Below are 12695 nucleotides of genomic sequence, written 5' to 3' on the forward strand. Positions count from 1 at the left end.
TTAAATAGGATAGCTACACCACCACCCTTTATGGTTGCACAGTCAAGTCACAAAATATTATAACTGGGTGGGATGATTTAATTGTCTTTAGTTACAGGCTTTAACCAAGTTTCTGTTAAACAAAGAATGCCAAAGGAGTAGACTTCCAAGAGAGCATGGAGTTGTGCAACTGTGTTATTAATGCTACATATGCTGAGGTGAGCTAATAAGAGTGAGTTAGGTGGTTTGATAAGGGAATGGATAGTAGAGGGGTTGAGGAGTTGAGTGGTAATAGCAGTTGTGGGGCCCGAGTTTGGGTGAATGTCATCATCTTTTAAAGAGAAGAGAAGTGTTTGAAGTCTAGGATTTGGGAATTTACTATATAGAGGTAGAGATTTTCTGGGATTGGGAGAGTAATATCTAATGTGGGCTATCCTATGGTATTTTGCTAGTAGATAGCTGGGTGTAGATGTTATGTTAACATGGTTAGTGAAAATAGGTAGAGAAGGAGAGGTAGATAGCTTATTGAGGTAGAGAAGGTGTGGATATAATGGGTGTTCATAGGAGGTTATCAGGTAAGCTAAAGTTAGAGGTGGTAGAAGTGTAAGTATGAGTAACCTCTGTAAGAGGGCTGGGGTGAGTAGCTTATATATCTGGAAGGGTAAGTTGTTAGGTTGCTGTTATAGGCTCGGAGGTATACTAGGTGTGGAAAGGAATAGGTGGAGGGTGTGGTGGGAGAGATAGGGAGTGGTAAGTGAAAGGAAGGAATTGGAGTTAAGTGGCCAATGGTGAAGGGTGTGTGATTGGTGGAAGAGGGAAGGGGTGTGGTTAGATGGTATAAGAGTAGGACCCCTGGGGTGGGTGAGATTTGGGGGTAGGGTAGGGGAGTGGAGTGAGCCCGCAGGGCGAACGGAGCAGGTAGAGGCAAGTGAAGGAGAAGCTAGCGAAGAAACTATCAGCAATGCTAGGAACTGAAGGAAAGTTAGGCGAGTCAGGAGTGGTAAAGATCAGAGATAAAACAGAAGTTTATGAGAAAAAAAAACAGGTGGGTGTAGACAGTGAAGTAAAGGGTAAGTGAGAAAATAAGAGCAGGTCTAGGACTTAAGAGATGTAGTGTAATTACAGAAGAAATACAGAGGGATAAGCAGGAGATAAAAGATGGGATAAGGGTGACACCTAGTGGGCACATCTAGTATTGCATGTAAGTATGTAAGGGAGCTAGCTGGTTTAGAACTAGGGAAGGATTGATAGCTAGTAAAGGGGGTTATTATAAAGTAGAAGAGGTTTGTTGGATACAGGGTAGATAGGATGGGGTAAGGGCTGCTGGCTGTTCAGGCTCATAGCGTACTTTAGAACCTCTGAAGCAATAGTAGACGGTAGTCAGCTTTACAAGCAGGACTTAGACAACCACATACTTTCTTGCTTCCTTGAGAGAGGGTGCAGGGAAAATAAGGCTGTTAGATGAGAACGCAGGCATTTCGATAGGGTCCTTTGTCACCAGGTAGGTAGGTTCTTAGAGACTATATCACGAACAGCGCAATGGGGAGCAGGGTACTTTAGGGAGAAAGAGAGACAAACGTGGAGGAGATAAAAAAGAGTTTGCACATAGCAGGTAGTTATGACAATTAAACAAACAAAAAAGCTTTACATGAAGACACAATTAATAAAGTAGCTTATATTCATGCCCTTATTTTTGAAAAAAGCTATTGGAATCACTTTTAAGCTAGTAGTACTGTGACATTATAAAGTAGTCTAAACTATCATTTAGAGGAACTCTGAATCGGGTTTACTGAAACTGGGAGCAAGCAAAAACAAAAACATAAGCTTCTAATATCCAAATATAAACTATATCAGCAAAACTAAAAAAATAACTGGAAAGCTACCTTAGAGAGAAATTACTGTACTACTCTATGCAGGGACAGTGAGTTTACAGTGTGGAATACAACACTGAAAAAAAGAAAAATAATACTATTACTTACTAGAGATGCTACACCTGGAGGGCTTTCAGCTGCAATTAGAGCTAATATGTCATCCAGGGTTTTTAAAACCTTTGGTGTGTTGTACCTGAGCAATCACATAGGGGGTGGGGGAAGGGAGGGAAACCTTCAATTGGAATTTAAAGTAGCAGGGGAGAATCCAGGGGACTCTGCTAAACCTAGCTAATTATCAAGGACAGCCAAGGAAATAAGGTAAACATACAGGCACCCTTGTTCAAGGACTGGAAGGTTTCTCCAAGAAAAAACTATGTATATTAATACACCACAGGTGGAAGTTGTATGCTGCTTACTAGTCTGCAATGGCAGATTTTATTCTCTTTTATATTTGTATTCCCCTTTGTTCATTGTTTGCTGCACACAATGTAGCTAAAGATAAGAGCAGCTGGAGACTTTGCATCTCTGTTTGGTGTTTAGTGAAGAACAAGTATTGAGGAGGAGGGACTGAAGGCTATGACTATTGAGAAGGGATAAATACCTTCACATATAAGAAATTATCAACAGTGAAATGGAATGAAAGGGGTGGGGTGGGCTAAGAGGAAGAAGGTTTGCAGCTATTGCCCCTATGCACTCTAGCTAACTGTAACAGATTTTAACAAGGCATAACAGTAGTTACAAAAGCTGGCACCTACACTACACAAGCGGCAACAACAAGGTTCCTGGAGTTAAACCAGGGGCTGCAGTCTATTTTGGGATGATTGTTGGTTAGAGTTTTCTTTGCTTTTAGCTGGAGTGAGAGGATTCCTTGCTCACACAAGTGGGGGGGACCCAAAGTGATCAGGTCCTCAGTGGGTACTACACAAGCGGCAACAACAAGGTTCTTGGAGTTAAACCAGAGGCTGCAGTCTATTTTTTGATGATTGCTGGTTAGAGTTTTATTTGCTTTTAGCTGAAGTGAGAAGATTTCTTGCTCACACAAGTGGGGGGGGGGGGGCAAAGCGATCAGGTCCTCAGTGGCTTAGAGATGCTACACCTGGAGAGCTTTCAGCTGCAATGAAAGGGTTGTCAGTAGGTTTTATATCCATATAATGTGACAAATCTTCTGTTCAGATCTACTGCTTAGACCACCCAAAACAAATTGAAAACAGCCAAGGTTCTGAAGAATAAGATATTTAACTATAAGCTTACTATTTTAGGAAACTATAGAAAACAGGACGCTCTCAACGAAGTTGCTGTGATAAGCTGTCTTTAATTGGATAGAAACTGAAGTGCGTTCAGTAACATGCACTTTTCGACAAGTGAATACTAAACTTCTTCAAAGCTTGAACAGTGAAACTCTCAAAGGGGTCACATTTAAACACCCATCAATTAAAACAAATTCATACATTGAATGAACCTGTAAGCCACATAATTAGCTATTAACAAGGACGAAAATCCGGTCCAGCTTTTTTTAAAAGAAACAGACCAAGCAAAACATTCACATTGTAAATGCTCATACATTTAAGCTCAAACAATAGAAAAAAACACACATTTAAAAGGCTTTTAAAAATCAATACTCCAAATAGATGATACACTAAAAATGTATATTATTGTGACCAGATGGAAGAATGTCACAATAATAAATAGAAAATATTACAGTTAAATATAAAGTTTAAATAAAATCAAGTGTATATTAACTTATAGTATACTTACACTTATAGTATATTTACACTAATATTTACGCCTATAAAAAAGGTATACCCTCATTCTATGAGTTACTAAAGTTTACAAATGTGACCATGTGGCAAGTTTTAAAAAAACAAAAGTTTTTTAAAAGAGAAGAAACAATTTAAAAAAAAAATGTATAAAAGGGTACTATGCAACTAATGATGTGCAATTCCTAAACAGGTCACTAGTCCATCTCTTTACGCTTAACCATCCACCAATACAGACTGTACAAAGTGTAGGTGTTGGTGTTGTACAGTAATTCCTGAACTTGCCTGTTTCTAAATCGTTTTGTTGGAAACCTCCCATAATATTAACATAGGTGAATCAACAGACTCAACTAGCTGGCAGTGTTGTACAAGTCGCCCACCTCTGCGTAAGATTAACAACCAGATGGAGGGTGAAATAGTTACAGGCAGGAAAAAGATGTAAAAAGTGTGAACTAAAATGCTAAGGTTCAAGTCCGACAGGACCAATGTTGATTGTCCAACCAAATGGGACCCAGGGCACACATAATAAAACTCACTACCTACTCATCAGGGGGATGTAGTGAGGATATAGTGAAGGCTGGATGTTCCAACTAGGGAAGGTTAAAAAAGATGAGTAAGAAATAAACTAGAAGGACAGTTATAGGGAAGTGGAATGAAAAAGTGGCTAATGGCTTTTGGAGGGAGGTACCCTACCTCTCTAGATTCTTAAGTCTCAGTATGCACTGGATTGAACACATTTCATTAATACCAGTTCTCTGGTTTGCGTTCACCCTAAGTTGCCAGAGAAGCTCTTTCCTTTCGAGTTTTAAAGAATCATGGCCACCCCTTCCATCACTAACCTGTTGGTCTATGGCCCTGAATTTAAACTCGTGTCCTGGATTGTCGTTAATGTGTCTAGCCAGGGCATTAGTTAGTTTGTTACTCCTGATACTATAAAGGTGTTCGTAAATCCTTTCATTTAGTTTTCTGTCCGTCTTCCCAATGTAGAAGGCCAGACAGTAACAACACTTAGCCAAATACACCACTTGTTTACTATTACAGTTAAGTTTGTAGTGTGTTTTAAATTTCCACTCACCTATTTCGAAACTGCAACCTTCATCAATAACCTTGCAATATTTACACATGTTACATTTAGTCATACCTTTCCTTGTTGTGTATGTCTGTTTGCTACCCTCAAGGAGTTCTTTTAAATTACTACCCCTTTTATAAACCAATTTTGGTTTAGTCGGGAGTTTGTTTTTCAATTCAGCATCATTGGATAGAAAGTCCCAATTTTTTAAGGTAATATTAAAAATTGCATTAGAATCTAGGTTGAAGGTACAACAGAAGCTGGCCATGTAGTTCGTCCCATTAGGAATGTTACCATCATGAACTACTGTCACACATTGCTTCGAACCACTATCATTTAAAAGTGGTACATAAACCTTCATAGTTCTTTTCATTTGGACTTCATCCAAGATCTCATGAAGGAAATCATGGGGGTAACCCCTCCTCACGAAGAACTGGAACAGGGTTTCACATTCTTTAATGAATTCCTCATCATACGTTACCATTCTAGCTGCCCTTACTAATTGACCCTTTACCACTGATTTCTTGTGGTGTTTAGGGTGGCAGCTGGAATAGTGTAGGAAGGAGTTGGAGTATGTCTCCTTCCGGTGAATCTTGGAAACCCAAATGTTCTTAATGTGATCTTTCCTGAGGTCTACATCTAAGTAATCAATTCTCTCACTATCGTATCGATAGGTAAAAGAAAGAAAATCTGTAGAGTTATTCAAATATCCCATGAGATCCTCAATATCAGTGTGAGTACCATCAAACATCACAAACATATCGTCAAGGTATCTGGTGTAAAGAGTAGTTTAGAATTATACCGACCTACATTCAATAAGAAAGATCTCTCCCAGAATGCCATGACTAGATTGACTATGCTCCCCCCACATGGAGAGCCCATGGCTATTCCGATTTTTTGATGGTATAGTTCTTTCTCAAATTTGATAAAATTGTATGAGAGAACTACATCAATCAACTCTCCTGCCAATTTACTTTCTTCATCGGTTGCTCCCAGTAACCTCAGCATAGCTGGGACCCAATCTACTGCTATATTGTGAGGAATATAAGAATAAAGATCCTTCACATCAATAGTTACTAGTAGACAGTTGGGGTAGAATTCTAAGGTGTTGATAGAACTTAGGAAGGACCAAGAATCTTTAGTAATTTGCCTTTCCATAACCACATATTTCTGTAGGATCCTGTCCAAAACCTTGGCACAGGTGTATGTGATACTGTTCCTCCCATCTACTAGGGGTCTCAGTGGTGGGTTGCTGATGTTCTTATGAATTTTAGGAATTCCGAACAGTAATGGAATTCTAGGTGATACTTGCTGCATGTAACTGTATGTTTCCCTATCAATAAGTGCTTCAATGTACAGCTCTTCAATAAAGCCCTTAATCCTGTTGTGTGCTGTGTTCATCTCACTAGTAGATGATGTAGAGTATGCTTCCCCATTAAGAATCTGGTACATTCTGGAATTATAGTCATCACAGGTCATAATAGTGATGCCACCGCCCTTGTCCGGCTTCATTAACCGGACAGGGGCTTCTCTGAGGAACTGTAGTTCAGATCTTTCCTCCGTGGTTATATTATAGTTATTATAACCATGTTTAAAATTTTGTTTCCTTATATTCCTCAAGTCTAATTCCATTGCCCTCTCAAAAATTGCGAGAGTCGGGTGTAATGGGGGATTAAAAACACTGGATACGTAGAACTGAGATTGCCTGTTTAAGTAATTCCCCATGAGGTATAAGAGGTTGAGTTTTCTGGTGAAAAGTTTCAAGTCTATTAGGGTACTGGCCAAATCGAAGTGGCAGGAGGGTACAAAGGTGTGACCTCTGGGTAATAGTTCAACTGTCTCGGTACTAATGTTGTAATTTGAGTAGTTAAACACTTTGAAATCACCACTCGCATTTAGTAAAATTCTACAACCGTCGTTTGGGGGTTCAAAGATGTCCTCGCTTTGTATCAAAGTCACCACCTTTTCCTCCTGGCCCCCATTCCTTTGTTGTTGTTCTGTCTCCGGGTATAGGAGGCTGCTGGGCTAAAATTTCCACCCTGATTATTACCGTTCACATTTGCCTCATTACCAGTGTTAGTACTCATGTTAATGTTTTTATTTTTATTTTGATTCGCTATCCTTTCACTCCTCCTGGTCTCAAAACTGTTGCCTTGACCACTGTACTCCGTATCCTGGTCCCATTGATCCTCGTTTAGGTTCCTTGAATCTCCCTCCATAACTCCAGTAGCTCCAGCATTCACACCTGGATCCCCTGTCGTTGGAGTATTACTATTACTGTACACAGGCGGTTTAGGATATGCTTTACCTAGTCTATAGTCATTTAAGTCTCTGGTTATTTTTTTATTATTCTTTGTTAAGTTTAATCTACTAAGGTGTTCATCGATGCTTTTGAAGCATCTCTCATATTCGAACTGGTATCTCCCAAAGTTGATATCATCCTTTATCCCACTATCCAGTTCGTCTATTTCACTTAGTAGTCCATCTATCATTAACTAGTACTGTTCACAAAATAAACCTAACAGTTCCAGTCCATGTCTGTCGAACATTGTTAATAATGCATTGTGGAAGGTCGAACCTTCCACAAGTCCTGCAGGGAATTGCCATTGTCTCAGTCCCTTCGGCACTATTTTTAATTTTATACATTCACGGAAGTAAGCAACTTCAAGTTGCAACTTCCGTACCTTAAAAAGTTTATTGTCGAACATTGTCAATCTTGTTGATAAATCATTGCTTACCTCCTCTTGGTTAGCCGAGTTGACTATCGCACCTCTGTTGTTAAAATAAAATTCCCTATGCACCCATACATCCAAAACTGGTGTCGAGCCGGTATTTCTTAGGGCTTGTGCGAGTCTAATCCCTTGGTCTCCAGTTCGAGTTTGGGCAACATTGCCGTAGTTACATCTCTGGTCTACCGGCTGTTGCTCACCGTTATTGTTACTTCCTGTTAAGTTATAACCTCCCGGTTGGGAAGATCCGCTCATAGTTCCACTGTTCTGTGCTGTTTGCAAACCCGGTGCTGCTACGCAAGTCCTATTCTCCCTCTCCTGTAGTTCTTCTTGGAAGCGGGTTGTAGCACTGACCTGCTGAGACAGCCGGTCTACTTTTTGCGTAAGTAGTTCAATAAGCATGGTGAGGTTCCCCTCATTCCCTTGCGAGTTAGCGGTGCTCGCTGGAGAGCTCGCTGGAGAGCTTCCTGGTTCCATTCAACACAAACACAAACCTCTAATGAACGAAAAAAAACCAAGTACCAAAACTGTAGAAAACAGGACGCTCTCAACGAAGTTGCTGTGATAAGCTGTCTTTAATTGGATAGAAACTGAAGTGCGTTCAGTAACATGCACTTTTCGACAAGTGAATACTAAACTTCTTCAATGCTTGAACAGTGAAACTCTCAAAAGGGTTCAGATTTAAACACCCATCAATTAAAACAAATTCATACATTGAATGAACCTGTAAGCCACATAATTAGCTATTAACAAGGACGAATATCTGGTCCAGCTTTTTTTAAAAGAAACAGACCAAGCAAAACATTCACATTGTAAATGCTCATACATTTAAGATCAAACAATAGAAAAAAACACACATTTAAAAGGCTTTTAAAAATCAATACTCCAAATAGATGATACACTAAAAATGTATATTATTGTGACCAGATGGAAGAATGTCACAATAATAAATAGAAAATATTACAGTTAAATATAAAGTTTAAATAAAATCAAGTGTATATTAACTTATAGTATACTTACACTTATAGTATATTTACACTAATATTTACGCCTATAAAAAAGGTATACCCTCATTCTATGAGTTACTAAAGTTTACAAATGTGACCATGTGGCAAGTTTTAAAAAAACAAAAGTTTTTTAAAAGAGAAGAAACAATTTTAAAAAAAAAAATGTATAAAAGGGTACTATGCAACTAATGATGTGCAATTCCTAAACAGGTCACTAGTCCATCTCTTTACGCTTAACCATCCACCAATACAGACTGTACAAAGTGTAAGTGTTGGTGTTGTACAGTAATTCCTGAACTTGCCTGTTTCTAAATCGTTTTGTTGGAAACCTCCCATAATACTAACATAGGTGAATCAACAGACTCAACTAGCTGGCAGTGTTGTACAAGTCGCCCACCTCTGCGTAAGATTAACGACCAGATGGAGGGTGAAATAGTTACAGGCAGGAAAAAGATGTAAAAAGTGTGAACTAAAATGCTAAGGTTCAAGTCCGACAGGACCAATGTTGATTGTCCAACCAAATGGGACCCAGGGCACACATAATAAAACTCACTACCTACTCATCAGGGGGATGTAGTGAGGATATAGTGAAGGCTGGATGTTCCAACTAGGGAAGGTTAAAAAAGATGAGTAAGAAATAAACTAGAAGGACAGTTATAGGGAAGTGGAATGAAAAAGTGGCTAATGGCTTTTGGAGGGAGGTACCCTACATCTCTAGATTCTTAAGTCTCAGTATGCACTGGATTGAACACATTTCATTAATACCAGGTCTCTGGTTTGCGTTCACCCTAAGTTGCCAGAGAAGCTCTTTCCTTTCGAGTTTTAAAGAATCATGGCCACCCCTTCCATCACTAACCTGTTGGTCTATGGCCCTGAATTTAAACTCGTGTCCTGGATTGTCGTTAATGTGTCTAGCCAGGGCATTAGTTAGTTTGTTACTCCTGATACTATAAAGGTGTTCGTAAATCCTTTCATTTAGTTTTCTGTCCGTCTTCCCAATGTAGAAGGCCGGACAGTAACAACACTTAGCCAAATACACCACTTGTTTACTATTACAGTTAAGTTTGTAGTGTGTTTTAAATTTCCACTCACCTATTTCGAAACTGCAACCTTCATCAATAACCTTGCAATATTTACACATGTTACATTTAGTCATACCTTTCCTTGTTGTGTATGTCTGTTTGCTACCCTCAAGGAGTTCTTTTAAGTTACTACCCCTTTTATAAACCAATTTTGGTTTAGTCGGGAGTTTGTTTTTCAATTCAGCATCATTGGATAGAAAGTCCCAATTTTTTAAGGTAATATTAAAAATTGCATTAGAATCTAGGTTGAAGGTACAACAGAAGCTGGCCATGTAGTTCGTCCCATTAGGAATGTTACCATCATGAACTACTGTCACACATTGCTTCGAACCACTATCATTTAAAAGTGGTACATAAACCTTCATAGTTCTTTTCATTTGGACTTCATCCAAGATCTCATGAAGGAAATCATGGGGGTAACCCCTCCTCACGAAGAACTGGAACAGGGTTTCACATTCTTTAATGAATTCCTCATCATACGTTACCATTCTAGCTGCCCTTACTAAATGACCCTTTACCACTGATTTCTTGTGGTGTTTAGGGTGGCAGCTGGAATAGTGTAGGAAGGAGTTGGAGTATGTCTCCTTCCGGTGAATCTTGGAAACCCAAATGTTCTTAATGTGATCTTTCCTGAGGTCTACATCTAAGTAATCAATTCTCTCACTATCGTATCGTATAACTGTCCTTCTAGTTTATTTCTTACTCATCTTTTTTAACCTTCCCTAGTTGGAACATCCAGCCTTCACTATATCCTCACTACATCCCCCTGATGAGTAGGTAGTGAGTTTTATTATGTGTGCCCTGGGTCCCATTTGGTTGGACAATCAACATTGGTCCTGTCGGACTTGAACCTTAGCATTTTAGTTCACACTTTTTACATCTTTTTCCTGCCTGTAACTATTTCACCCTCCATCTGGTCGTTAATCTTACGCAGAGGTGGGTGACTTGTACAACACTGCCAGCTAGTTGAGTCTGTTGATTCACCTATGTTAGTATTATGGGAGGTTTCCAACAAAACGATTTAGAAACAGGCAAGTTCAGGAATTACTGTACAACACCAACACTTACACTTTGTACAGTCTGTATTGGTGGATGGTTAAGCGTAAAGAGATGGACTAGTGACCTGTTTAGGAATTGCACATCATTAGTTGCATAGTACCCTTTTATACATTTTTTTTTTTAAATTGTTTCTTCTCTTTTAAAAAACTTTTGTTTTTTTTAAAACTTGCCACATGGTCACATTTGTAAACTTTAGTAACTCATAGAATGAGGGTATACCTTTTTTATAGGCGTAAATATTAGTGTAAATATACTATAAGTGTAAGTATACTATAAGTTAATATACACTTGATTTTATTTAAACTTTATATTTAACTGTAATATTTTCTATTTATTATTGTGACATTCTTCCATCTGGTCACAATAATATACATTTTTAGTGTATCATCTTTTTGGAGTATTGATTTTTAAAAGCCTTTTAAATGTGTGTTTTTTACTATTGTTTGAGCTTAAATGTATGAGCATTTACAATGTGAATGTTTTGCTTGGTCTGTTTCTTTTAAAAAAAGCTGGACCGGATATTCGTCCTTGTTAATAGCTAATTATGTGGCTTACAGGTTCATTCAATGTATGAATTTGTTTTAATTGATGGGTGTTTAAATGTGAACCCTTTTGAGAGTTTCACTGTTCAAGCTTTGAAGAAGTTTAGTATTCACTTGTCGAAAAGTGCATGTTACTGAACGCACTTCAGTTTCTATCCAATTAAAGACAGCTTATCACAGCAACTTCGTTGAGAGCGTCCTGTTTTCTACAGTTTTGGTACTTGGTTTTTTTTCGTTCATTAGAGGTTTGTGTTTGTGTTGAATGGAACCAGGAAGCTCTCCAGCGAGCTCTCCAGCGAGCACCGCTAACTCGCAAGGGAATGAGGGGAACCTCACCATGCTTATTGAACTACTTACGCAAAAAGTAGACCGGCTGTCTCAGCAGGTCAGTGCTACAACCCGCTTCCAAGAAGAACTACAGGAGAGGGATAATAGGACCTGCGTAGCAGCACCGGGTTTGCAAACAGCACAGAACAGTGGAACTATGAGCGGATCTTCCCAACCGGGAGGTTATAACTTAACAGGAAGTAACAATAACGGTGAGCAACAGCCGGTAGACCAGAGATGTAACTACGGCAATGTTGCCCAAACTCGAACTGGAGACCAAGGGATTAGACTCGCACAAGCCCTAAGAAATACCGGCTCGACACCAGTTTTGGATGTATGGGTGCATAGGGAATTTTATTTTAACAACGGAGGTGCGATAGTCAACTCGGCTAACCAAGAGGAGGTAAGCAATGATTTATCAACAAGACTGACAATGTTCGACAATAAACTTTTTAAGGTACGGAAGTTGCAACTTGAAGTTGCTTACTTCCGTGAATGTATGAAATTAAAAATAGTGCCGAAGGGACTGAGAAAATGGCAATTCCCTGCAGGACTTGTGGAAGGTTTGACCTTCCACAATGCATTATTAACAATGTTCGACAGACATGGACTGGAACTGTTAGGTTTATTTTGTGAACAGTACCAGTTAATGATAGATGGACTACTAAGTGAAATAGACGAACTGGATAGTGGGATAAAGGATGATATCAACTTTGGGAGATACCAGTTCGAATATGAGAGATGCTTCAAAAGCATCGATGAACACCTTAGTAGATTAAACTTAACAAAGAATAAAAAACTAACCAGAGACTTAAATGACTATAGACTAGGTAAAGCATATCCTAAACCGCCTGTGTACAGTAATAGTAATACTCCAATGACAGGGGATCCAGGTGTGAATGCTGGAGCTACTGGAGTTACGGAGGGAGATTCAAGGAACCTAAACGAGGATCAATGGGACCAGGATATGGAGTACAGTGGTCAAGGCAACAGTTTTGAGACCAGGAGGAGTGAAAGGATAGCGAATCAAAATAAAAATAAAAACACTAACATGAGTACTAACACTGGTAATGAGGCAAATGTGAACGGTAATAATCAGGGTGGAAATTTTCGCCCAGCAGCCTCCTATACCCGGAGACAGAACAACAACAAAGGAAGGGGGGCCAGGAGGAAAAGGTGGTGACTTTGATACAAAGCGAGGACATCTTTGAACCCCCAAATGACGGTTGTAGAATTTTACTAAATGCGAGTGGTGATTTCAAAGTGTTTAACT

Source organism: Protopterus annectens, chromosome 2.part1, assembly GCF_019279795.1.
Source record: "Protopterus annectens isolate FY-2018-M chromosome 2.part1, PAN1.0, whole genome shotgun sequence".
In the NCBI taxonomy this organism is placed as follows: Eukaryota; Metazoa; Chordata; order Ceratodontiformes; family Protopteridae; genus Protopterus; species Protopterus annectens.